We start from the raw sequence: 25,786 nt of genomic DNA on the forward strand, positions 1-25,786 counted from the left end.
TACTCTCCCTATCTCTAATCCCCTCCAGTCTCTCAAAGCTCTGCTATATGTGCCTTTTTTATTTCCAGCCTTCAGGATTCCCAATGTTTATTTCTCACTTGATGACGGCCCTTTCCGATTCTGTGCTGAGCTTCTGAATTCTTCCTTAAACCTCTCAATCTCCTTTTCCTCCCAAAACATCGGCCAATCATCTGTCATCTACTCTAGTATCACCCTTTCTGACCTGAAGTCCAATGGAGCCTGTCATATTCCTATAATAAACATCTTAGCGGTCTACAGAACAGAAAAAGGCTCTGGTAGTACATCGGGTCTGTGACAAAGAAAACTACCACCTAACTGTCCTCATCTATTTTCCAATAATTGTGGAAAAGTCTCATCTATCATGGCATTGCAAGTGCACACTAAATACATCTCAAATGCTACCGGGATTTTTGTGTCTCCCACCCTTACAGACAGTGAGGTTCAATGCAACTGTTGCTGTATGATGACATCACCCACAGGAACACAGAGCAGCTGGGTCTGTGCAAACCAGAGATCACCCACACATTGGGAAAGATGGCAGGGTTCCTGAGAGGGGGCACAGGAGATTTACCAGGATGGTACAAGGAATGGGGGATTTTAGTTGCAGAGACATGGGTGTTGTTAATACATATCAAGAATATCCATCTACAATAGATGGACTCTTGTTCTCAACCTCTCCCCTTGCCTGGGCTGTGGTAACCTTCAGGTTAAACCCACCACCAGACATTTCTCCCTAATGAGAGAGCAGCCCTATGGTCTGGTCAGACAATGCTGACTACCTTTTACACAGTGATGCCACTGTACCCTGGGGATGGGGAGAGGGAACGCTGAAGGTGGGGATGGGACACCACTCAGGCACAGTGCTTTGTCCTGGAGGATGTTCACTTTAATATTGTTGGTATCTGCACTGATGCAGGCAAGTGGAGAATGTTCCAACACAATCCTGATGTGTGCCTTATAGGGAGCAAACAGACATTGGGGAATCAGGGGTTTGGGGAAACAGATTGTTCTCCTTGTAGCAGAGGAAATTGCGGGTGCCTTGTGACAGAGGGGTTTACAGATTTAGAATAATCCACCTTACACTCATGAGTTCATCAGAAAAGGATTACAGGACACATATTGAAGACTTGGGGGAGATCTACTGAGAGTGTGGGGTGATTCAAAAGAGGACATTTATGCAGCAAATGGGAATGAGCTGGAATACAATACTCACACACAATGTGAATATCCAGCTCCTGATGAATTGAGTAATTTTGTCACAGTTTGGCGTTACAATTACTGAGATTACCATCTGAATGTCCACCTGTAATACACGTTTATAAAACTGTCACTGTCAGTTCATTTAAGAAACTCTCACCACCCCCTCCTCCTGGCCCAGGATGACTGGACACATTACCCCTTGTGGGGGTCAGCAGTTAGTTCAGGGGGAAATCTGTATGGGTTTCTGTGAGTTTCCACACTGGGTCTTCATGTGACTGAACAGGGCAGATCTTTGACACATGGGACACAATGTTTCAAGAGTCAGTGCGATGTGGAGAGCAGGATGTGTGCTTCCTTTTCTTTCCTTCCGTGCTACCGCTGTGCCTCATCAATTAGACGGGGGGGGGGGGGGGGGGTGAAAGGCTCATGCAGCTCGATGGGCAAGTTGTCTCCATTCTGACCCATGAGCAGCAAGCTCCTCCCAGTCATTCCAAAGAGTCTCTCTGAAAAGGTAACAACTGCTTCCCACTGCCCAGTGCTCCCAGGAAATGTTTAGAAGAATGAGCGGGGAAATCTCTGAGAAAAGGCAGAACGGTAAAGTTCCAAAAGGATTATAAACAGTTTACAGAGAGGGATTCATTGGAGAAGTGGGCAACAAGTTAGCAAATGGAGCATAATTTGGGAAATTGTGAAGTTGCTCATTTTGGAGGAGATAATAAAAGAACAGAGGACTATGTAAATGGTGGAAACTGTCGAAAGCTGCATCACAAAGGGACCAGGGGTAATTGCGTAGGAAACACAGTTACAACAGGGAATCAGGATGGGGAATGGAACGCTGTTTCTTATTACAAGGAGTTTTCAGTGTAAGTGTTTGGAGTATATACCTGAGAGTAACTTTACAAAGTGCGAGTGAGACCACATCTGGAGTAATGACAGAAGTTTTGGTCCCTTTATTTAAGGGAATACATAATTTCATCCGAGGCATTTCAGAAAAGATTAACTGGGATGATCCCTGGCTTGTAGGGATTATCTTTTAAGAAAAGGCTGAAAATGTTGGGACTCTACTCACTGGATTTGGGAAGAATGAGAGGTGATCTCATTGTAACATGCAGGATTCTTAAGGAGTTTGACAGGGTAAATACTGAGAGGATGTTTCCCATCATGAGGGATCTGGAATCAGATACTCGGATAGTCACGGAATCAAGGGTTCTGTTTTAGATTCGTCAAGTTTAAGGCAACATCAACACGGGTCAGGGGTTTCAGTAGCAATGGAGCTGGGGTGAAGGGGGGGGGGGGAAGCAACGTTTTAGAGATTGGAATTCCTGGTGTTTGTGATTGTGTAGATACCTGATCAGAAGGTCACCTTGGGGTTACAGATATGAGAGCAATATTGTGAAGAGTGTAGTTCTGCCTCAGTCAATTCCCAGGGAGAGGGAGGGGCTCAGAAGTAAGGGAAAGGAATTTGTAATAGCAACTGAAGGCAATGGGTTTAACCATTTCAATGTTCCGTTGCAGGAAATTGCAGCCAATCGCGTAGTGGGAATGTGATGAGCAGTTTGACAACTGAGTAATGGAGAGGGATGATGGGGAGGGAGAGCTGGGCATTGTCAGTGTACATGTGAACCCTCAGACGGTGCTTTTGGACGATGTCACCTCCTGACAGTATGTGGGTGAGAAACAGGAGGGACCAAGAATCGATCCTTGAGGGACACCACATACAAGGAATTTAGAAAGGAATGGGAGAGTGGGGATGGAGTAGGTTTTTCCAACAACGGTGAGGTCAAAATATTACTTCGTAGCAGAATGGGAGAGAAGGACATAACCAGAAAAGACAGACAGATAGAACAAGGAACAATACCTGTGATTTGGTGAGGGGAGGGAGGTGGGGGTGATGTGGAGGAAGAGCCCAACTCCAAAAACACACTTTCTTCATTGGTGACATCACCCACCCCCACCCTAGTCTCAGCTCATTTACTGAATGCAGGGATGGACGAGTATTTATCTCCAGACTTAATTATCCAAACACTCTTGGCCAGCCTCCCACATTCAACTTACATGTAATCTCACGAGTATCTTAAAGCCTCCTGCCCAAGTGCTCACTTGTACCAAAACTAGTTGATCCATCGAAAGGCTCCTATTTACAGGCAACAATTTAAAATTCTCACCCTGTGAACATCCCGGTCTCCCTGCACCACACACCCTGCAAGACCTTGACAACTCATTTGTGTTTATTCATTGCTTCACCTGTCTGGCTGTTTCTACTGTTGCCAAGGCAACACTGTCTGGAATTCCCACTTGAACCCTCTCAGACCTGCTTTCCTCTTTTAAGGTGTTCTCGAAAACCTGCTCATTTGGCAATGCTTTTGATCACTTGACCTAGTATCTCAATCTGTGGCCTTATGCCAGAATTTTTCAATAGTATTTCTGTGAAATTATAAACATGATTAAAACAAAACAAAGTGTTGCTGATTTGCACATACATTGTCAACTCTTCAATATTGCTGAGTGTATAATCTATAACAGCACTTACCCAACCACATTGTGGGAGCACCTTCACCACATGAATTGCAGCTGGACAGGGAAATCAAACATCACCCTCTCCACAGGCAATGGGGCTTTGGCATTGATCACTGCGATCTGTGGAGGGAGAAACACAGTTGCTATTTCAGGGAGTGCAAAATGCATTATAGGGAGGGAAAATGGGGCAGAATTTGGGATTTTCAAATTTGTGATTCACAATGTGCACTAAGTTCTGTAAAGCCTCTCATGCCATACCGTGAAAATGTCCTTCTCTTTCTGGTCTATGTCTTTCCTTTCCCCTGCCCTGCACCTTCACACATTTCCAATGCCTTGGCCACAACAACACTGTGCTGCCAGTGAAGTTTATCACGTGGTTGAGTATTGTCCCACCCCTCATTCACTCCGATTGGTTGAAGGACCAACTGGCACATCCTGGTCCTCGAGTCCCCGTCCCCCCGACTCTTATTGGTGCTGCGCTGACATCAATAATCCGAGGCCCATTGTGGGCTGGAGCATGCTCAGTGCTTCCTGTTTTTGCTGCTGTTCATCAGGTATGAGAGAGAGAGAGGGCTCATCCCTGTTTCTCCTGATGTCAGACAATAACAACAACTACCTGCATTGTATGGAGCCTTTCACATTGACAAATCTAAAATGCTTGACGAATGACGGAAACGTTGATTAAAGATAACAATTTTAGATACATCTTTAAGGCAGAGAGAGGGAGTTAGGGAGGATATTCCAAAGGTTTGTGTCCTCGGCAGCTCCAATCGTGGAGTGATATAGGTGGGCAACAGCTTACAATGGAGACAGTTAGTGGCTAACCATAGGTTAACAACCTCATGTCGTAGCCCCCTACCCCACACACCAGGCCTTGTTCTCACAGCGTGCCATTACACACTACCTATGGTTAACCACTAACAGTCTCCATTAACAGCTAGTCACCCCCCCCAGTCAGATCATTATCCTTTATCCAACTGTTCTTCTCACTCTATCCCTACCTATCCTTTACTCCTTTTATCTTCCCCCTACATTAACTTCTGCACATAAACTGACTGTTTTTCCTCAGTAACATCTGTCCTGAGGAAGGGACACAGGGTCTGAAACGTTAACTCTGATTTCTCGTCACAGATGCTGCCAGACCTGCTGAGCTTTTCCAGAATCTCCTGGTTGTTGTTTCTGATTTACAGCATCTGCAGTTCTTTTGGTTTTAATTTACCGGGAGTTTGTAATTCAGGTCCAACAGCCTCTGTCCCAGTCCCTGCTGTCTCTCCCACCCCCACCCAGTGACACTGCACCTGCACAGCTCATGGACAGGTGTCGTCTTGCTGGCTACACCCCTCATTCACTCCCATTGGCTGCAGGACCACACAGGCTCTCCTCCTATTGGTCTGGAGCTGACATCAATCAAGCCGGCGCCGATTGAGGGGCGAGTGGTTGGCTCCTCCCTCTCCCTGCCCTGAGATGAGCTTCATCATTCACAGTGAATGGGGCAGTATCACAGTGTACAGGGGCTGGGGGCTATTCAGCCCATTGGGGCTGGACTCTCTCCCTCTGGAGATGCTACAAATCTGTCCCAAGTCTCCTCCCATGTGCCCACAGCCCCCCAAATCTTTCCTTAAAAAGTAAAATTCCAAGTCTGTTTCAGAATACCTGCTGAATCTGCGTCGTTCAGACTGTTCCAGATGCTCAGAACTTACTGAGTAAAATAGTGTTCACATTTTCACCTTGTATTATTTGCCAATTACTTGAAAGTAGTTACTAAAAATTGTGAAAGTGTTAACAATTCCTCTCTCTGCAAATTCAAGACCTTGGAACCAAATCTGCACCAGGTCGAAATCACTGTTTCACCTTCTCAGCTCCAAGGATAATTATCTGTGCTTCAGCTAGCTCTCCACAAAATAGAGGAATGCATCTTAATTTATTAAGGTCAAAGAAACAGACCTTCAGTCAAATTCGTCCGGGCCAACAAGGAATCCTAAACTAATGGATTCCCATTTACCATCTATTGGCCTGTATCCATTAAAAACCCTTCCTATTCATGTACCCAATTGGAAGCCATTTAAATGTTGTGATTTTATCAGCCTCCACTATTTCATCTGATAGCCCTTCTCATACACACACCACACTCAGCTTGAAAACATTGCCATTTAGATCCCTTTTAAATCTTTGCCCTCTCAACTTAAACCCATGTGCTCTAGTTTTGGACCCACCTAACCTGAGGAAATAGGACCCCGGCTGTTCACCTCATCCACGCCCCTCATGATTTTATAAATCTCCATGAAGTCCCCTCTCAGTCTTTGACTCTCCAGAGAAAATAGCCCCAGCCTATTCAGCCCCTCCCTGTAGCCCGATCCTCCAATCCTGGCAATGTTTTTGTAAATCTTGTCCAAACATTTTCAAGTTTCACAACATCCTTCCCAGAACAGGGAAATTCAAACTGAAAACAGAATTCCAGAAGTGGCTTAATCAACATCCTGTCCAGCCACAATATGACGTTCCAGCTTCTGTATTCAATGCATTGACCAATAACGGAGAGCGTTAATGGAGTCCCATTTGCCAGCAGTTCACCCTCATCCCTCCAAAACCTCCCTCTTCATGTACCCAGTCAGACGCCTTTTAAATTCTGCAATTGTACTAGCCTCCACCCCTTCCTCTGGCAGTTCATTCCATACATGCAATGCCCTCAACATGAACAAGATTCCCCTTAAATCCGTTTTAACTCTTTTTCCCTCTCACCTTAAGCCTGTACCCTCTCGTTCTGGACCCACCGAACTTGGGAAAAAGTCCCTGACTGCTCACCTTATCCATGCCCTTCATGATTTTATAAGGACACCTCTCAGCCTCCAACTCTCCAGGGAAAATAGTCCCAGCCTATTCAGCCTTTCCCAATAGCTCAAACCGTCCAACCCCAGGAAAGTCCTTGCAAATGCTTTCTGAACCCTTTCAAGTTTCTCAACATTATTCCAAGAACAGGGAGATTGGAACTGAAAACAGAATTCCAGAAGGGCCTTCAGCCACAATATGACATCACAACAGCTGCATTCAATGCTTTGACCAATAACGGGGAGCGTACCAAATGCTGCATTCACTCCCCTGCCGACCTGTGACTCTAATTCCAAGGAACTATGAACCTGCACTCCAAGGTCTCTTTGTTCAGCAATGTTCCCCAGGACTTTACCATTAATTGTATAAGTCCTGCCCTGATTTGCCTTTCCAAAATACAACAGCTCACATTTATCTAAATTGAACTCCGTCTGCTATTCCTTGCTCCAATGGCCCATCTGACCGAGATCCTGCTGTATTTTGAACTAACCTTCTTCACTGTCCACTACACCTCCAATTTTGGTGTCTTCTGTAAACCTACTGACCATACCTTATATATTCACATCCAAGTCATTTATTTAAGGGCTCAATATCCAGCCTTGCAGCACATTGTTGCTCACAGGCCTCCAGTCCGCAAAGCAACCCTCCATCATCCTCTGTCTCCTACCTTCAAGGCAGTTTTGTAATGGCTTGCTCTCTCTGCATTCCATGTGATCTAACCCTGCTAACCAGTCTGCTTTGTGGAACCTTGTTGAATGTCCATATAACCAGCATTCACTGCCTGGCTGAATCAATTTTGTCAGTTCAAAACACTCACTCAAGTTAGTGAGACACAATTGTGCATGTATAAAGCCACATTGACTCTCCCTGATAATTTCTTACCTTTCCCAAGAGATGGATTTCCTGTCCGGCTGTGCCTTCCTTGTTCAGTCCACACCCTCCCACCAACCCACACTCCACACCCTTGACCATCCCTTACCGCCATGGGAGGTGTAAAAGATGCGGCCACACCTCCCTCTGACCTCTGTCCAAGACCCCAAAATGATCTTTTCACATCAGGCAGAGATTTGCCTGCACATCCCAAAACCTCATATACTGCATCTACTCACTATGGGAAATTTAACGTGGTTCATCCAACTAACCTACACATCTTTGGACAGTGGGAGCAAATTGGAACACCCGAAGGAAATCCTCACAGACACTGGGGAGAATGTGCCAACTCCAACACAGACAGTCGCCCGAGGCTGGAATCAAACCCAGGTCCCTGGTGCTGAGGAAGCAGCACTAACCACTGAGCCACAATACTGTGGGATCTTCGGTGCTGATGTGCTGCCCCACTGATACCTCAGTCACTCACCCTGCCTCATTTCCTAAGAGGCAGCGATGATGGAGTGAAATTATCGCGAGACAGTTAATTCAGAGACCCAGATAACGTTCTGCGGACAAAGGTTTGAATCCCATCACGGCAGATTTTGGAACGTAAATTCAATAAATATCTGGAAAAAACTAATCTAGTGACAACAGGAATCCATTGTCAATTGTTGGAAAAACCCATGTGGTTCACTCATGACCTTTAGGGAAGGAAAATGCCATCCTTACCTGGTCTGGTCTGCATGGGACTCCAGACCTACAGCAACGTGGTTGACTCTTAACTGCCCTCTGGGTAAACGCAGCAATAAATGCTGGCCGAGCCAGTGACAGCCTCATCCTGTGAATGAATAAAGAAAACAGGTCAGGTTTCGTTCCTTGTCTAGTAGGTACATCCTACAAACTGAATCAGAAATGTTCTCGTACACAATAAACAAATACCCTTCCATCCAAACCCTTAACACTACAGCACTCCGAGGCTATGTTGGTAAAGTTAAAACCCCTGATCATTGCAACGATATTATTCTTACGGATAACTGAGGTCTCCTGGTAAAATTTTGTCTCAATTCCCTGCTGACTATTGGGAGAGAGTCTATAATACAATCCCAGTAAGATGGTCATCCCTTTCTTATTTCTCAGTACCACCCAAATAACTTGCCTGGATGTACTCCCAGGAATATCCTCCCGAAGCCCAACTATAATGTTATTCATAATCAAAAACACCTCTCCCCCTGCTCAGTTGGTCCCTTTCTATCCTTGCTATAGCATCTATACCCAGGAACATTAAGCTGCTAGTCCTATCCATCCCTGAGTGATGCCTCAGTAATTGCTGTAATATCCCAGTGCCATGTTCAAAACCATACCCTGAGCCCACCTGCCTGACCTGTCAGGTCTCTTGCACTGAAATAAATGCAGTGCAACTGGTCCGTCGCACCTCATTCTGTGACTTGCTCTTGCCTGCCTTGACAGTCTGACCGGTGAACAGTACCAGCCTCAGACTCACCTCTTTTCTCTCTATCTCTTTAGGATTACCCCGACTCCCTCACTGGTTTAATGCCTCCCAAGTGGCACTAGCAAATCTCCCTGCTCGTCAGGACCCCATGCTTTCCCCTTCCTATGCAACTGGTACCAATGTACAATGTCCTCCCAATGGTTAATATCCCTTTTGAGAATATTCTGCTCCCTCTGTGAGACACTGACACCAGGGAGGCACCACCCCATTCTGATGCCTCACTGTCAGCTGCAGAAACGAGACTGGGATGTTCATATTTGTGTTTTCCGATGTGCACATTTTGTTTGTAAAACCTCTCCGCTCACACAGAACCTCTCTCACCTCCTGCGGTTCCACAGACAGCCTTGATGTTTGCGGGTACCTATTCTCTGCCTGGTTACTCGTTTGTCCTTAGTGTGTTTGTACAATCACTTTGGATTCTCCTTAAACCTATTTCCTAAAGCTATCTCATGTCCCCTTTTTAACCTCCTGGTTTACCTCGAGTGTACTCCTACTGCCCCAATACTCCTCTCGGGATTCACACAAACCCAGCTCTCTGTACCTGCCATATGCCTCCCTCATTTTCTTGACCAGGTCCTCAATTTCTCTCGACAGGCAGCATTCTCTACACCTCACAGCCTTGGCCTTAACAGGAACATACTGTCTATATACTCTCATTGTCGCAGGCCTATGGAGGCAATAGCAGATGAGGACAGAGAAGCAATCATTCTCAGTAAAAGAGGTAATGTTGGGAAAGATAACAGCCTCAAGGTAGATGGGTCTCCTGGCCCTGATGGAATGCATCCCAGGGACTAAAGAAGATGGGGGCGGGGGGAATAACAAATAGACCTCATGATAATTCACTAAAATTTGTTGGATTCTGGGATGGTTTGGACAGACTGGAAGCTGCAAATTGGCACCACTATTTTTCAAAAAGGGCCCGTTAGCTTCACTTCTGTAGTGTAGAAAATGTTTGAATCTCTCAAGGAAGTAGTGGTGAGGTATCTGGGTAGAAATTGTCTCATTTAGCCAACATAGCATGGATTCATGAAAGGCAGGTCATGTCTAACACATTCACTGGAATTATTTGAGGATACAACGAGCGCATTGGACAAGGCGGACTCGGTGGAGGTGGTGTACCTGGATTGCCAGAAGGTATTCGATAAGTTGCCACACAAAAGGCTGCTGTATAAGGTAAAGATGCACAGCATTATGGGTAATTATCATTGATACAGGATCGGTTCACCAACAAAAAATAAAGAATGGGGATAAACGGGTGTTTGGATTAGTGTTGGCTCTACAACTGTTTGCAATTTACACAAATGTTTTGGACTTGAGGACCAAGTGTACGGTGTCAGAGTTCACATTTGATACAAAGATGAGCAAAGTAATGTCTGCAGAGGCCACTGTCAGTCTGCATAGGGATACAGATAGGTTACGTGAGTGGGTAAGGATCTGGCAGATGGAGGTCATCCATTTTGGTCGGACTAACAGCAAACTGGATGATAAAATGGTGAAAACATGCAGCAGGCTGCTGTACAGAGGGAGCTGGGTGTCCTTGTGCATGAATCACAGGAAGCTGGTTTGCAGGTACAGCAGGTAATTAAGGCAGTGAAGGGAATATTGTCCTTCATTGCTAGAGGGATGGTTATGCTGCAGCTGTACAGGGGGCTGGGGAGGCCACACCTGGAGTACTGTGTACAGGTTTGGTCCCCTTACATTAGCAAGGATGTACTGACACTGGAGGGAGTACAGAGGAGGGTCACTAGTTTGAGTTGGGAGTTGAGAGGGTTGGCGTATATGGAGAGATTGAGAAAACTGGTTCTATCGTCATTATAATTTAGAAGAATGGGAGGTTGGAGAGGAAACAAATAAAATTATGAAGGGAATAGAGAAGATAGAAGCAGGGAGGCTATTTCCTGGGGGCAGGTCAAACTACAGAGCATTACCTCAAAATAAGGGGAGCAGATTTAGGACTGAGTTCAGGAGGAGCTTCTTCAGCTAAAGGGTTGTGAATCTGTGGAATTCCCTGCTGAGTGCAACATTTGACGTTATCAACTTGAATGCCTTTAAGGCAAAATGTGAATATGTGAACAGGAAAGGAACTAAGGGTTATGGTAGGAGAGCAGGAATGTGGAGCTGAGGCCATGAAAAGATCAGCCCTGTTCTTATTGAATGGCAGAGCAGGCCGGAGGGACCAGATGAAAGTTCTTGCCTTGTGCAATCAAAATTGGCCTTTGTCCAATTCAGAACCTTAGCTTTTAGATCTGGTATATTATTTTCTGTAACTATTTTAAAACTAGTAGAATTATCAGAGACTTGCAACAGTGTGGAAGCAGGTCATTCAGCCCATCACATCGATACTGACCTGGAGAGCCTCCTAACCTCCCTCGGTAACATTGTCTTTCCGAAGGCCATCCAACCTGCACATCCCTGAACATTATGGGCAATTCAGCCTGGACAATCCACCCAAACTACACATCCCTGAACACTGTGGGCAATTCAGCCTGGATAATCCAACCTATCCTGCACATCTTTGGACTGTGGGAGGAAACCAGAGCACTCACACGAAATCCATGCAGAAAACTCCAATAAGGTGATCATCCCTTTCTTATTTCCCAGTTCCACCTAAATAACTTCACTGGGCGTACTCCCAGGAATATCTTCCCTAAGCAAAAATATAATGCTATCCCGAATCAAAAATGCCACTCCCCCTCCTCTCTTGTCCCCCTTTCTATTCTTCCTATAGCATCTATACCCTGGAACATTAAGCTGCCAATCTTATCCATCAGAGTGATGCCTCTGTAATTGCTATAATATCCCAGTGCCATGTTGAAAACCATACCGAGCTCATCTGCCTTCCCTGTCAGGCCTCTTCTATTGAGGTAAATGCAGTGCAACTGCTCAGTCCGACTTCATTCTGTGCCTTGCCCTTGCCTGCCTTGACTATTTGACTTCTGAACTGTACCAGCCTCAGACATACCTCTTTTCTCACTATCTCCTTGGGTAACACCCACTCCCTTACTGGTTTAATGCCTCCCAAGTATCAGCAGCAAATCTCCCTGCCTTGATATTAGGCACCTTCCAATTCAGGTACAATCCATCCTTCTTATGCAGGTCAATTCTACTCCAGAGGAGATCACAATGATCCAAAAAATGTGAATCCTTTTCCCCTGCACCAGTTCCTTAGCCACTCATCCAGCATCTCCTCCTCCTCTGTAATATGGACATTTTTCAAGATGTCACCATTTATTTCCCCACATTCTATATCTCCCATGTACTTCTTCACAGTAAACACTGATGCAAAATACTTGCTTTCTATCTCGCCCATCGCCTGCAGCTCTACACAATGGCTGCCTTGCTGATCTTGGAGGGTCTCTATTTTCTCCCTAGTTAGCCTTTTGTTCTTCATGTATTTATAAAAGCCCTTTGGATTATCCTTAACCCTATTCACCAAAGCTATCTCATGTCCCTTTTTTGCCTCCTGATTTCCCTCTTAATTATACTCCTACTACCTTTATACTCAAAAGGACTTTTTGGATTGGAATAAATGCAAAATATAACATCCTGACAAAACAAATGAGAATGAGGGTGGGACTTACACTCAATAAAAGTAGGGCCTTGAGTAGTGATATGGGAACAAAGAGACCGAGGGCTTCACGTCTTTGAAGTTTGTGTTATATGCAGACAGGTGGTTAAGAAGGCGCTTAGCACACTGACCTTCATTGTTCAGACCTTGGAGTACAGGACTTGTGACGTTATGTTGAGGATGTACAGGACGTTGGGGATGCCTCTTCTGGAATACTATGTCCAGTTCTGGTTGTGCTGTTATAGGAAGGATATTATTAAATTGGAGCAGGTTCAGAAGAGATCTACCAGCATGTTGCCATGAATGGAGGGATTGTGTTCTAAGGAGAGGCTGGATAGGCTGGGAATTTTTTTTCACTGGCGTGCACGAGGTTGAGGGGTGACCTTATTAGAGGTTTATAAAATCAGAAAGCGTTTAGATAAGGGGGATAGCCGGGGGAGAGGGGGATTCAAAACTCGGGTGCATTCATTTTGAGAAGAAATGAGAAAGATTTGAGAAAAGACATTAGGGTTTTTAAAAAAATTATGCACGTGAAATGAACTTCCAGAGGAAGTGGTAGCTGTGAAGGCAATTACAATCTTTGAAAGACATTCAGAGAAGTACATAAATAGGAAATATTTGGATGGATGTGGACCAAGTGGAGGCAGTTACAATTAGTTCAGTTTGGAATTATGGTCGGCATGGACTGGTTGGACCACAGGGCCTGTTTCCTTGCTGTATAACATTATGACTCTAATCCTCACTAACTCTAAATTCCTCCATCCTTAACTCTCCCAATCGCTGTCACCTCATCCACCCTCACAACTTTTTCTTATTTATATAATTCCTCACCAGCCACAGAACGCTCCCTATCTCATGTCCTCCAGTTTCTCAAATCTCTGTGATATGTGCCTTTCTTTAGTTCCAGCCTTGAGTCTGCCCGCATTAACTACGATTGGTTGGACAACCTGGTCCTCCAGTACTGCCCTCTGGTCCTATTGGCCTGCGCTGACATCAATCATCCAGGGCCCATTGTGAGGTGAGTGGTGGGATCCTCCCTCTCTCTCTCTCTCTCTGCCCTGGGATGAGCTTCAACATTCACAGTCAATGGGGCAGTGTCACAGAGCACAGAGGCTGGGGGCTATTCAGCCCATTGGGGCTGTACCCTCTCCCTCTGGAGATGCTGCAAATCTTTCCCAATTCCCTTCCCATTTTCCCATGGCCCCTGAAATCTTCCCTTAAAATGTAAAATTCCAAATCTGTTTATGAATAACTGCTGAGTCTGTCCAGCTGCCATTCAGACTGTTCCAGATGCTCAGAACATACTGAATAAAATAATGTTCACATATTGACATATTATTTGCTAATTACCTGAAAGTAGTTACTAAAATTGTGACATTGTTAACAATTCCCCTCTCTCTGCAAATGAAAATATCCTAGAAACAAATTTGTACTGGGTCAAAATCCTTGCTTAACCTTCTCAGCTCCAAGGACAATTATCTGTGCTTCTGCTAGCTCTCCACAAAAGAGGAACACATCTTATCTTCATTTATTAGTGTCATAGAGATGTACAGCACAGAAACAGACCTTTGGTCCAATTTTTCCATGCCAACCAGGAATCCTCAACAAATGGAGCCCCATTTGCCAGCAATTGGTCCGTAGCATTTGAAACCCTTCCTGTCCATGTACCCAATCAGATGCCTTTCAAATGTTGTAATTGTATCAGCTTCCAATCCTTCATCTGGCAGCTCATTCCACACACACACCACACACAGCTTGAAAACGTTGCCCCTTAGATCCGTTTTAAATCTTTGCCCTCTCAACGCAAGCCCATGCGATTTTGTTTTGAACCCACCTAACCTGGGGGGAAAGACCCTGGCTGTTCACCTTCCACGCTCCTCATGACTTTATAAATCTCCATGAAGTCACCTCTCAGTCTTTGACTCTCCAGGGAAATTAACCCTGGCCTATTCAGCCTCTCCCTGTAGCCCAAATCCTCCAACCCTAGCAAAGACTTTGTCAATCTTGTCTGAACTCTTTCAAGATTCACAACATTCTTTCCAGAACAGGAAATTTCGAACTTAAAACAGAATTCCTGCAATGGATTAATCAATGTGCTGTCCAGCCTCAACTTGACGTCCCAGCTTCTGCACTCAACATATTGACCAATAAACATAAGCATACCAAACCCCACCTTCACTAGTCTGCCTATCTGTGACTCTACTTTCAAGAACAATGAACCTGCACTCCATGGTCTCTATATTCAGCAACATTCCCAAGGACTTTACCATTAAGTGTATAAGTCCTGCCCTGATTTGCCTTTCCAAAATCCAACAGCTTACATTTGTCTAAATTGAACCCAGTCTGCCATTCCTCGCCCCAATGGCCCATCTGGTCAAGATCCTGTTGCATTCTGAACTAACCTTCTTCACTGTCCACTACACCTCCAATTTTGGTGTCTTCTGTAAACCCACTGACTATATCTCATATATTCACATCCAAGTCAATTATTTAAGGACCCAATATCCATTCCTGCAGCACACTGCTGCTCACAGGCCTCCAGCTCACAAAGCAACCCTCTTTCACCACCCTCTGCCTCCTACCTTCAAGCCAGTTTTGTATCCAAATGGCTAGTTCTCCCAAAATTTTATGTTATCTATCCTTGCTAACCAGTCTGCTTTGTGGAACATCATTCAGTGTCCATATAGACAACGTCCACAGTCTGCCTTCATCTTTGTCAGGTCTTCAAAAAAACTCAATCAAGTTAGAGAGAGAAATAATTTCCCACACACAAAGCCATGTTAACTACCCCGAATCATTCCTCGTCTTTCCCAATACATATAAATCCTGTCCCTTAGAATCCCTTCCAACAACTTGCCTGCCACTGACCTCAGGCTCACTGTTTTCTTGTTCCCTGGCCTTTCCTTACCACCTTTTTAAATAATGGCACATGTCTTCCAGCACCTCACCTGTCACCAATGATGATATAAATATCTCAGGGAGGGGCACTGCCATCACTTTCCTAGCTTTCCACAAATGTCTGGGATACACCTTAACAGGTACCAGGAATTTATCCACCTTGCTACGATTTAAGACATCCAGTACGACCTCCTCTGTAATATGGTTAGGAGGCGGGCAGCAGTGGACAATTCATTTACAGAAAAGGTCTGTGAACAAAATAGTAAGTTACTAAACAAAGCAAAAATACACTCAGACTGAGGAAGCTAGATAATGAACAAGTGGACATCAAGGAGCTCAGAGGCGAATCAGAGCAGTGTTCACTTTTATGATCCCACAGTCAGAGATGTCTAGCACCAAAACAGACTCTTCAGTCCAACCCTTCTATGCCAACCAGATATTCAAACCTAATCTATTCCCATTTGCCAGCACTTGGCCGGCATCCCTCTGAACCCTTCCTATTCAAATGCCTTTGAAATGTTACAATTTTTGTTGCCCTTTAGGCTCCTGTTGAATTTCCCCCTCACACCCTAAACCTATATCCTCTAGTTCTGTGAACCTGCATTCCAAGGTCTCTTTGTTCAGCAAGACTCTCCAAGACCTTACAATTCAGTGTGTGAGTCCTGCTCGGATTTGCTTTTCTAAAATGCTGCACCTCACATTTATCTAAATTAAACCCTATCTGCCACTCCCCAGCCCATTGGCCCATCTGATCAATATCCCATTGTATTCTGAAACAACCTTTATCACTGACCACAATACCAACAATTTTGGTGTCACCTGCAAACTTACTAACTGTACCGCCTCTATTCATATCCAAATCATTTAAATGAATGACGAAACAAATCCAGAGAGAAAAACAAAAATCCATTTCCCTGGGTGTGAATGAGCTCTGTGTAAATCCTGCCCCATGACTCTCTATCAGGGAGAGCTGCACATACTCCCCTCTGAACCTTGCCCCCTACAAAGATGGCGGCTGCACGTGTCCAGTGAATCGTTGCCCCGAATAAAGATGGCGGCGCTTACTCGAGTCAATCGCGAAATTAGGCATTTTCCGGTTTACTGCAAAAACGAGACTGTAAGTTTCAAATTTGTCTTTTCCGATGTGCACCAAATGTTCGCAAAACCTCTCAGCCCAGACCGTCACCATTTCCCTCCCACTTGCTGCTGTTTATTTCTTTCCTTACCGACAGCCCTTCACCCGCACAGCCGCGCTGTCCGCGAGGATGATCACGTGGTATAATCAAGTCCCGCCTCTCATTCACTCTGATTGGTCGGAGGGCCAACCGCCTCGCCAGGTCCTCCAGCCCCGCCCCTGTCCTTCCATTGGTCCGCCGCTGACATCAATCATCCTGTGACCATTGTTGGCTGGAGCATGCGCACTGTTTCGTGGCTTTTGTTGCTGTTCATAAGTTACAAGTATGAGGAACATAGTTAAAAACACACAACCACCTGATGAAGCAGCAGCAACGCTCGTGTTTCCAAATAAACCTGTTGGACTATAACCTGTTGTTCTGTGAATTTTAATTTTGTCCATCCCAATCCAACACCAGCACCTCCAAGTCACGAGTGAGGGAGGAATGTATAACATAAGAACTAGGAACAGGAGAAGGCAATCCTGCCCTTTGAGCTTGCTCTGCCATTCAATAAGATCATGGCTGATCACTTCGTGGACGCAGAACCATTTACCCAAGTATTGTATTCCTTAATTAATTATTTATTTGTTTTAAAAATGCTACCTTAGCTTTAAAAACGTTTGCTGAACTAGCATCAACTACTTCCCTGGGCAATGAATTCCATTGAGGTTAAGAAGTTCCTTCTCAATTCATTCCTAAACTTGATGCCTCTAATCTTGAGGTGATGCCCTCTTGTCCTAGATTCACCTGCCAGTGGAAACATCCTCTCTACTTCTATTTTATCCATTTCATTCATTATTTTATATGTTTCCATTCTTCTGAATTCCAATGAGTATTATCCCAATCTACTCAGTCTCTGTTAAACCAACCCCCTCAACTCTGAAATCAACCTTGTTAACCTCCTCTACACCCCCTCTAGTACCAGTACATCCTTTCTCCACGAAGGAGATAAAAACTACATGGAGTATTCCAGGTGTGGCCTCACCAGCACCCAATACAGCTGGAACATAGACTCTGCTTTTAAACACAATCCCTTCAGCAACGAAGGACAAAATTCCATTTGCTTTCTGAATTGATTGTTATACCTGGTGATCAACCTTCATGCAGAAGGATACTCAGGTGTCTCTGCATAGCAAAAATGCAACTTATTAAAATTCAAGTAATAATTTCTTTTTTAATGTTACTCCAACCAAACAGTATTACTTTACATTTATGAACATTCTATTTCATATGACCGATCATTGCTCACTCTATGTATCTATGTTCTTCTGCAAAGTTTCACAGTCCTCCGCACACTTTGTCTTGCTACTCATCTAAGTGTCATTTGCAAACTTTGACACCCTACATGTGGTCCCCAACTCCAACTCATCTGTTTCAATTCTAAATAATCGCAGTCCCAACACTGATCCCTGAGGCACACTACTAGTCACTGATTGCCAACCAGATCCCCACACTTTGCTTCCTGTTAGTCAACCAATCTTGTATCCATGCTAATTCTCTACTCCTAACACCATGCACCCTTATATTATGCAACAGCCTGTCGCACAGCAACTTGTTGAAGGCCTTCTGTAAATCCAGGTACACCGCATCCACTGGGTCCCCGTTGTCCACCTTGCTCAAAATGTCTTCATAGAATTCCAAAAGATTTGTCAAGCATGACCTGCACTTTGGGACAATTTCTATCAAGTCCCTCCTATTTCTTCCCTGATAATAAACCCAAGCATCTTTCCCACTACAGAGAAGAAGCTAACTGGGGTATAATTCCCCATTTTTTGTCCACCTTCTTTTTAAAATAGTGGTGTCACTTTTGCTGCTTTCAAATCTGCTGGGACTGCCACAGAGTCCAGTGAAGTTTGGAAAATTACTGTCAGTGCATTTGCTATTTCTCCTGGCATCTCTTTTAGTACCCTGGGATACGTTCTGTCAGGGCCAGGAGAATTTTCTATTATTAGCTCAATTACCTCTAACAGTCCAACACTAGCTATTCTGTAATAAAGATAGTTTCCAAATCCTCACCTACCTTTGTTTCTTTGTTAATTACTGGCAAGATATTGGTATCCTCCACTGTGATGTCCCATCACTAAATGCTTCTTCTCTTTTTCCAATGGACCGACATTTACTTAAGCCACTCTTTTCTCATTATGTATGTTAATAGAAACTTTTGCTATCTGTCTTTATAGTCTATGCTAGTTTATTTTTCTCATGTTTTATCTTACGTATCTTTGTGGCTCTTCTGTGGATTTCTGTTGACCAATAAAGTTTTCCCAGTTCTAGTTTCATGCTGGTTTTGGCCACTTTGTATGCCTTTCAATTTGATCACTTTCCCTAGATACCCATTACAGAGAACACATTTTCTTACAGTCCTTCCATTTCACTGGAATATACCTTTGCTGAGGACTTGGTAAAATGTCTTTGAAAATCTTGCACTGCTCATCCACTGTCCCACCATAAAATCTTTGTTTCCAGTCTACGTTATCCAGGTTCTTCCTCATTTTATTGTAGTTCCCTATGTCCAAGCACAGGACCCAGGTATTAGGTTTTATCTTCACACTCTCCATATGTATTAAATTCAACCATACAGTGATCACTTCTTCCGAGAGGATCCCTAACTCTGAGGTCACTAATTATTCCTGTTTCATTGCACAGGGGCCAGATCTTGGATAGCTTGCTCCCTTGTAGATCCATTTCATACTGTTCAAGTAAAATATCACAGATACACTTAATGAACTCCTCAAAGCTACCCTGATTGAGCTGGTTAGACCAATCTACATGTAGGTTAAAATCACCCATGATAATAACCATATCATTTTTACAGGCATGAGTTATTTCTTTGTTTGTTGCCAATCCCGATGTGATGTTATTATTTGGTGGCCTATACACTGCACCTCAGTGACTTCCTTGTTAGAATTTTGAATGCATCATTCCTGGTTCTCCTAATGTACAGCAATAACAACAACTACTTGCATTGTATGGAATCTTTCACAATGGCAAATCTCCTAAGGTGCTTCATGGATGATCAATACATTGATTAAGGAGAATGATTTTTTAAAAATCTTAAAGGAGAATAGAAAAGGTTAGGGAGACTATTTGACAGACTTCTGCCCTTGACAGCTCCAATTGTAGAGTGATGCAAGTGGGGTGGGTTGGAAAGAGAACATGCAAAGGGGAAACGGAGGAGTGCAGGCAGTGTATAAGGACTTAAGGACAGAGGAGGTTCCAGACTGAGACTGTCGGTCATAGACAGTATGGCTGCCTCATGGAGTTTGAAGCACTGCAATGGGTCCATGCAAGTCATATTAGTCAAGGATAGTATAACGGTGGCTGAGAGTACTTTTGATAAGGACTTGATTAGTCAGTTAGTGTGGGCTGAGGTTAGAACAGGAGAGGAGAGATCACACTGCTTGGAATTTTTTATAGGCCTCCACAGAGTTCAAGGGAAGTGGAAGAGAAGATTTGCAAAATTATTCTTGGTAAAAACAAAAGTACCATGGTGGTCATTATGGGGGACTTTAGCTTCCCCAACATTGACTGGGAATGCTATAAATCTCGTACGTTGGATGGATCAGTTTTTGTCCAGTGTGTACAGGAGGGTTTCCTGACACACTATGTCGAAGGGCCGACAAGTGGGGAGGCCACATTGGATCTGGTGCTTGGTAATGAACCAGACGAAGTGTTTGGTTTAGTTTTAGGTGAGCATTTTGGAGAGAGTGACCATAATTCAGATGCATTTAGTTTAGCGATGGAAAGGGACAGGTACATGCCACAGGCAAGAGTTATCAATGGGGCAAGGACGATTTTAATGAGATTAGGCAGGAATTAGGATGCATAGAGTTAGGTAGCAAAATGCAGGGGATGCAGACAATAGAAATGTGGAGCTGGTTGAAGGAACAGATATTGCATGTTCTTGATAAGTAAGTCCCTGTCAGGCAGGGAGGAAGTGATAAGATAAGGGAACACGTGGTTTACTACGGAAATTGCGTCTCTTGTTATGAAGAAGAAGGAGGTTTATGTGTTGATGAGGCAAGATGGTACAGATGGGGAGGTGGAGAGTTACACATCAGCTAGGAAGGATTTAAAGAGAGAGTTAAGAGCAGCAAAGATAGGACACGAGCAGTCTTTAGCAAATAGAATAAAGGAGAATCCTAAAGTTTTCTATGGGTGTGTGAGGAATAAGAGGATATGGTAGGAATCGGTCCAATCAAAGACAGAAATGGGAAGTTGAGTCTGTACCCTGTGGAGATCAGAGAGGTGCAAATGAATATTTCTCGTCAGTTTTCACTCAGGAAAAGGAGAGGATTGTAGAGGAGAAGAATGTGGTATGAGATATTAGACTAGAAAGGATTGAGACAAGTTAGAAACAGTGTTATCAATTCTAGAAGGGGTGAAAGTAGAGAAGTCCCCTGGGCCGGATGGGATTTATCCAAGGATTCTCTGGGAAGCTAGGGAGGAGATAGCAGAGCCTTTGGCTTTGATATTTGAGTTGGCATTGTCTACAGGTCTGGTACCAGAGGACAGGAGAATTCCAAGTGTTGTGCCTTTGTTCTAGAAGGGCAGGAGAGATGACCCAGGTAATTATACACCAGTGTGCCTGACTTCTGTTGTAGGAAAGGTTTTGGAAAGGATTATAAGAGATAAGATTTATAATCATCAAGCAAACAACAATTTGATTTCTGATAATCAACATGGTTACGTCAAGGGCAGGTCGTGTCTCACAAACCTCATTGAGTTTTTTGAGAAAGTGAGCAAGCATGTAGATGAGGGTAGGGCAGTTGACGTGGTATACATGGACTTCAGTAAAGCTTTTGATAAGGTTCCACATCGTAGGCTGTTCGAGAAAATGCAGATACACGGAAATGAGGGTGAGTCAGCGGTTTGGATTAGAAACTGGTTTTCTAAAGGAAGACAGCGAGTGTTGGTTGATGGAAAATATTCAACTGGAGTCCAGTTACTAGTGGTGTGCCACAGAGATCTGTTTTGGGACCACAGCTGTTTGTCATTTTTAGAAATGACTTAGACGCAGGCATAGGTCGATGGATTAGTAAATTTGCTGACGACACTAAAGTTGGTGGAGTAGTGGATAGTGTGTAAGAGTGTTACAGGTTGCAGGGGGACTTGGATAAACTGCAGAATTGGGCTGAGAGGTGGCAAATGGAGTTCAATGCAGCTAAATGTGAGGTGATGCATTTTGAGAAGAATAACAAGAAGGCAGAGTACTGGGTCAATGGAAAGATTCTTGGTAGTGTGGATGTGCAGAGGGATGTTGGAGTCCATGTACATAGATCCCTGAAAGTTGCCATCCAGGTGGATAGTACTGTTAAGATGGCGTATGGTGTGTTAGGTTTCATTCATAGTGTAATTGAGTTCCAGAGCCGCAATATCATGCTGCAAATATAAAAAAAGCTGGTGCGGCCGCACTTGGAATATTGTGTGCAGTTCTGGTCCCCATATTTCGGGAAGGACATGGAGGAATTGGAAAAGGTGCAGAGGAGGATGGTGCCTCGTCTGGAGAGAAGGTCTTATGAGGAAAGGCTGAGAGAGTTGAACCTGTTCTCCTTGGCAAGAAGAAGGCCAACAGTGAATTTGATAGAGACATACAAGATGATCAGAGGCTTAGATAGGGGAGACAGTGGAAGGGTTTTTCTAGGATGATGATGTCAGTGAGCACGAGGGGCATAACTGCAAATGAGGAGTGATAGATTTAAGACAGATGTCGGAGGCAGGTTCTTTACTCAGAGATTGGTAAGGGTGTGGAATGTGCTACCTGCTAATGTAGACAACTCAGCCATATCAGGAAGATTTAAACAATCCTTCGGTAAGCACATGGGTGATTTTGGGATAGTGTACAGGGACGAGCTGAGAACAGTTCACAGGTTGGCACAACATCACGGACCGAAGGGCCTGTTCTGTGCAGTATTGTTCTATGACTATTGTGCTACAAGAGATTTCTGCTGTCCTAAGCAGAGTGGCAGATCTTATATTGTGGGCTTACGAAATGTCACTGATCTCTACCAAACATGTACGAGGTAAAGTCAGGGCAATAATAAGATGCTGCAAAAGGAGGGGAACAGGTAACTGCATACAAAACCCTGCTCCTTCTCATCTATTTTCACCTCCAAAACTGAGGGAGTTCCAGAAAAGCACCTCCATATCCCACCAAAACACTTTGCCCCTCAGTTGGGATATCTGGCTGTGCACGAGGAGTGGAACAGTCTGTACTGGGGCTCTGCAACACTGGGTAAAGACTAAAATCATCTCAGCATTGATAGCCCCACCACATTGTATGCATTTTCTATTCTCACATAATGCCACTAGGCCATCACTTCACCTGTTCACAGGTTGCACATCCCAGTGCAACATGAATCGAAACCCAATCTTTTTGCACAATTGTTTGATTCTGAACCCTGGTGATATCACTCAGTATCCCTCCATGTGGGGTCCCTCACCGTGTGGGTCTAATTGCTGCCTCTATCAACGTCTCTTACTCTTGCAGCTACTCCAGATCCTGAGCCAACAGAATTTTCCACTCCAGAGAGATGAGGCAGTACAGACCCGGAATGGAGATTGGGATTTTCCAGATCTCTGTGGGCTCAGTGCCGTTCTACATGTGTAACCCTCACAAGTATCAGTCTAATTTCCCATTATGCCTATTTGTGTGTCTTCTACAGATGCTCAGGGAGTTCGTGACTCAAGAGACTTGCCAACTGCTGGTTGGGAAGATGATTGGTCAGCCAGAGAGTCAAAGGTCAGGGAGGTCGGGAGCCTTCAATAAATCCTGCCGCCAGGTAAGATCATTCACAGTGCACAGATCAGAGAGCAGTGAGAGGGCTTCAAACATCAGCTAACAGGACATGACATAGATGCAGTGCTGGAGGGGGAGCACAATACAGACACACCCCAGGCTCAATCACCACCCCTACTTTAAGTTTTGTTGTACAGAGACAGAGTCGGGAGTTCCCAGTTTTCAATCCAGGCGTGTGCTGTCTTGGTGAGCACCAGGATAACAGAGGGGAATGCAGGCCTGCAATGAGATGCTGGGAATGCTGCCTGGGATCTTTCTGTTCCCTAATTCCTCTCCAACACTGTGTGTATGACTCGTCTTGTGGATCAGTGTCTTCAATCATTCTAACACCTATAACAGTTCCTATCTCTGTCATGTCCTCTCCTCTCACCAATTTCTTGACATATTTGAAACGTCCAGTCCAGATCCAATCCATATCGCTGTAACTTGCGTCAGTTTCTCCAACATGCCTTGTCTCGATAGGCTCCTCCTCCAACAACTGAAGACATTGGGTCTGTTTCTGTGCTGCATGATTCTTTATTCGAGGTTTCCTAAACGGAATGAGTTAGCCCATTTCCCTTCAAACCTTCCCCTCTCCATGTACCTGCCCAAGTGTCTTTTCCATGTTGTAATTGTACTTATTTTTACCATTTCCTCTGGCAGTCCATTCCGTCTATGCACCATCCTCTATGGAAAATGTTGCCCCTCTGCTCCCTCTTTAAATTCTTGCTCTCTCATATCACGTTTATGCCTCTAGCTTTGGACTCACCTACCCTTGGCAATTCACGTTAGTTAGGCCCTACATTGTTTCATAAACCTTCATAAGGTCAACCTGTGCCTTATTGATGACAGTGTTACTAATATCTCCAACTCATGTACTCAATGCGCTGGCCAATGAAGGCAAGTGTGCCAAATGCTGCTTTCCCCACCCTGTCCACCTGTGATGTCACTTCCAAGGAACAATGTAACTGCACCCCTTGGTCTCTCTCTGTTCGACAACACTGTCTAGGGCCCGAACATTAACTGTGTTAGTCCTCCCTGGTTTGTCTGAACTAAATCCAACACCTGAATTAAACTCCATCTTTCATTCCTTGGCCCACTGGCCCAGTTGATTAACATCCCCTTCGATATCTATATCCCCTGCCTACTCTTCCATTAATCTTGGTATCCAGAGACTCCTATATTTTCACTCAAATTGTGTATGTAAATGGTGCACAACAGTGATTCCAGCACCAATGCTTACAGCACACTACTGGTCAGAGGCCTCCAGTCTGAACAACAACCCTCTGTCTCCCACTGTCATCCCATTTTGTATCCAGTTGGCTAGCTTTCCCTGATCCCTTGTGACTTACCGTTACTAACCAAGATATTATGCTACATCCTGACCAAGGGTTTGCTGAAGCCAGAAACAACGTCTGTTGCTCTGCCGTGTTCTATCTTTTTGGTCACATCTTGAACAAACTCAAGTCAAGTTTGTGGGACATGTTTTCCCAAGCACAAAGCCATGCTGGCTGTTCGTAATCATAGAAAGAAAGTCCATATCTTTCCAAATGCATGTAATTCCTACCTCTCAGAATGACCTCCAACAACTGACCCACCCTGATGTCTGGTCATCAGTCTGTAGTTCCCTGGCTTCCTCTTGCAGCCTTTCTTAATTAATGACACAACATTATAATCATAGTCAGAGAGTCTTACGCACTGTTCGGTTAATGCTAACCATACTCTAAAACTGATCTTGTCCTACCTGCCTGTTCCTTGATCATATCCCTTCAAACCTTTCCTATTCCTGTCCTAATTATAATGTCTTTTAAACATTGTAATTTTCCGCACATTCACCCCTTCCTTGGGAAGTTCATTCCACACGCATCCCACCCTCTGTGTAACAATGTGACCCTCGCATCTTTTTTTAAAATGTCACTCCTCTAAACTTAGGAATGTAGTGCCTTGTCTTGAAACTCCCCTGTCCATGGGAAAAGACAACTCCCATTAACTCTATCTATCCCCCTCATTATTCTATAAACTTCTATGAGGTCATCTGTCAACATTCAGGTTTCAATGAAATAATACCAACCTATCCAGCCTTTCTTTATAACTGAAACCTTCCATAACCAGCCACATCCCAGTAAATCTCATCCGAACCCTCTCCAGCTTAATAGTATCCTTCCTCTAACTGGGCGACCAGAGTTGGACACAGCATTCCAAAAGAGGACTCACCAATGATCTGTATAACCTCAATGCGACTTCCCAACTCCTAAATCCAAAGGACAGAGCAATGAAAGCAAGTGTGGCAAGCACCTTTTTAATCATCCTATCTCTCCATGTTGCAAACTTCAAAGAAATATGTACCTGTACCTCGATGTCCCTCTGTTCTACAACACACTCCCGAAGGTCCTACCATTAATTGTATAAGCCCTGCCCGTGTT

General features: G+C 44.3%; 1 long non-coding RNA gene across 1 annotated transcript in view; it reads right to left on the bottom strand.

Moving 5' to 3' along the window:
- LOC132810426 (uncharacterized) overlaps nt 1–8,268 on the bottom strand; it is a 47,586-nt gene extending 39,318 nt beyond the window's left edge. The window contains exons 1-3 of the long non-coding RNA XR_009642818.1: nt 8,164–8,268; nt 3,752–3,858; nt 1,235–1,324 (exon numbers count right to left, since the gene is read on the bottom strand). This is a non-coding gene — a long non-coding RNA (uncharacterized LOC132810426). The remainder of the gene's footprint in view (nt 1–1,234; nt 1,325–3,751; nt 3,859–8,163) is intronic.
- Nucleotides 8,269–25,786: the final 17,518 nt, after the last annotated feature.

This window comes from Hemiscyllium ocellatum, unplaced genomic scaffold (assembly GCF_020745735.1).
Source record: "Hemiscyllium ocellatum isolate sHemOce1 unplaced genomic scaffold, sHemOce1.pat.X.cur. scaffold_1732_pat_ctg1, whole genome shotgun sequence".
NCBI classification, from domain to species: Eukaryota; Metazoa; Chordata; class Chondrichthyes; order Orectolobiformes; family Hemiscylliidae; genus Hemiscyllium; species Hemiscyllium ocellatum.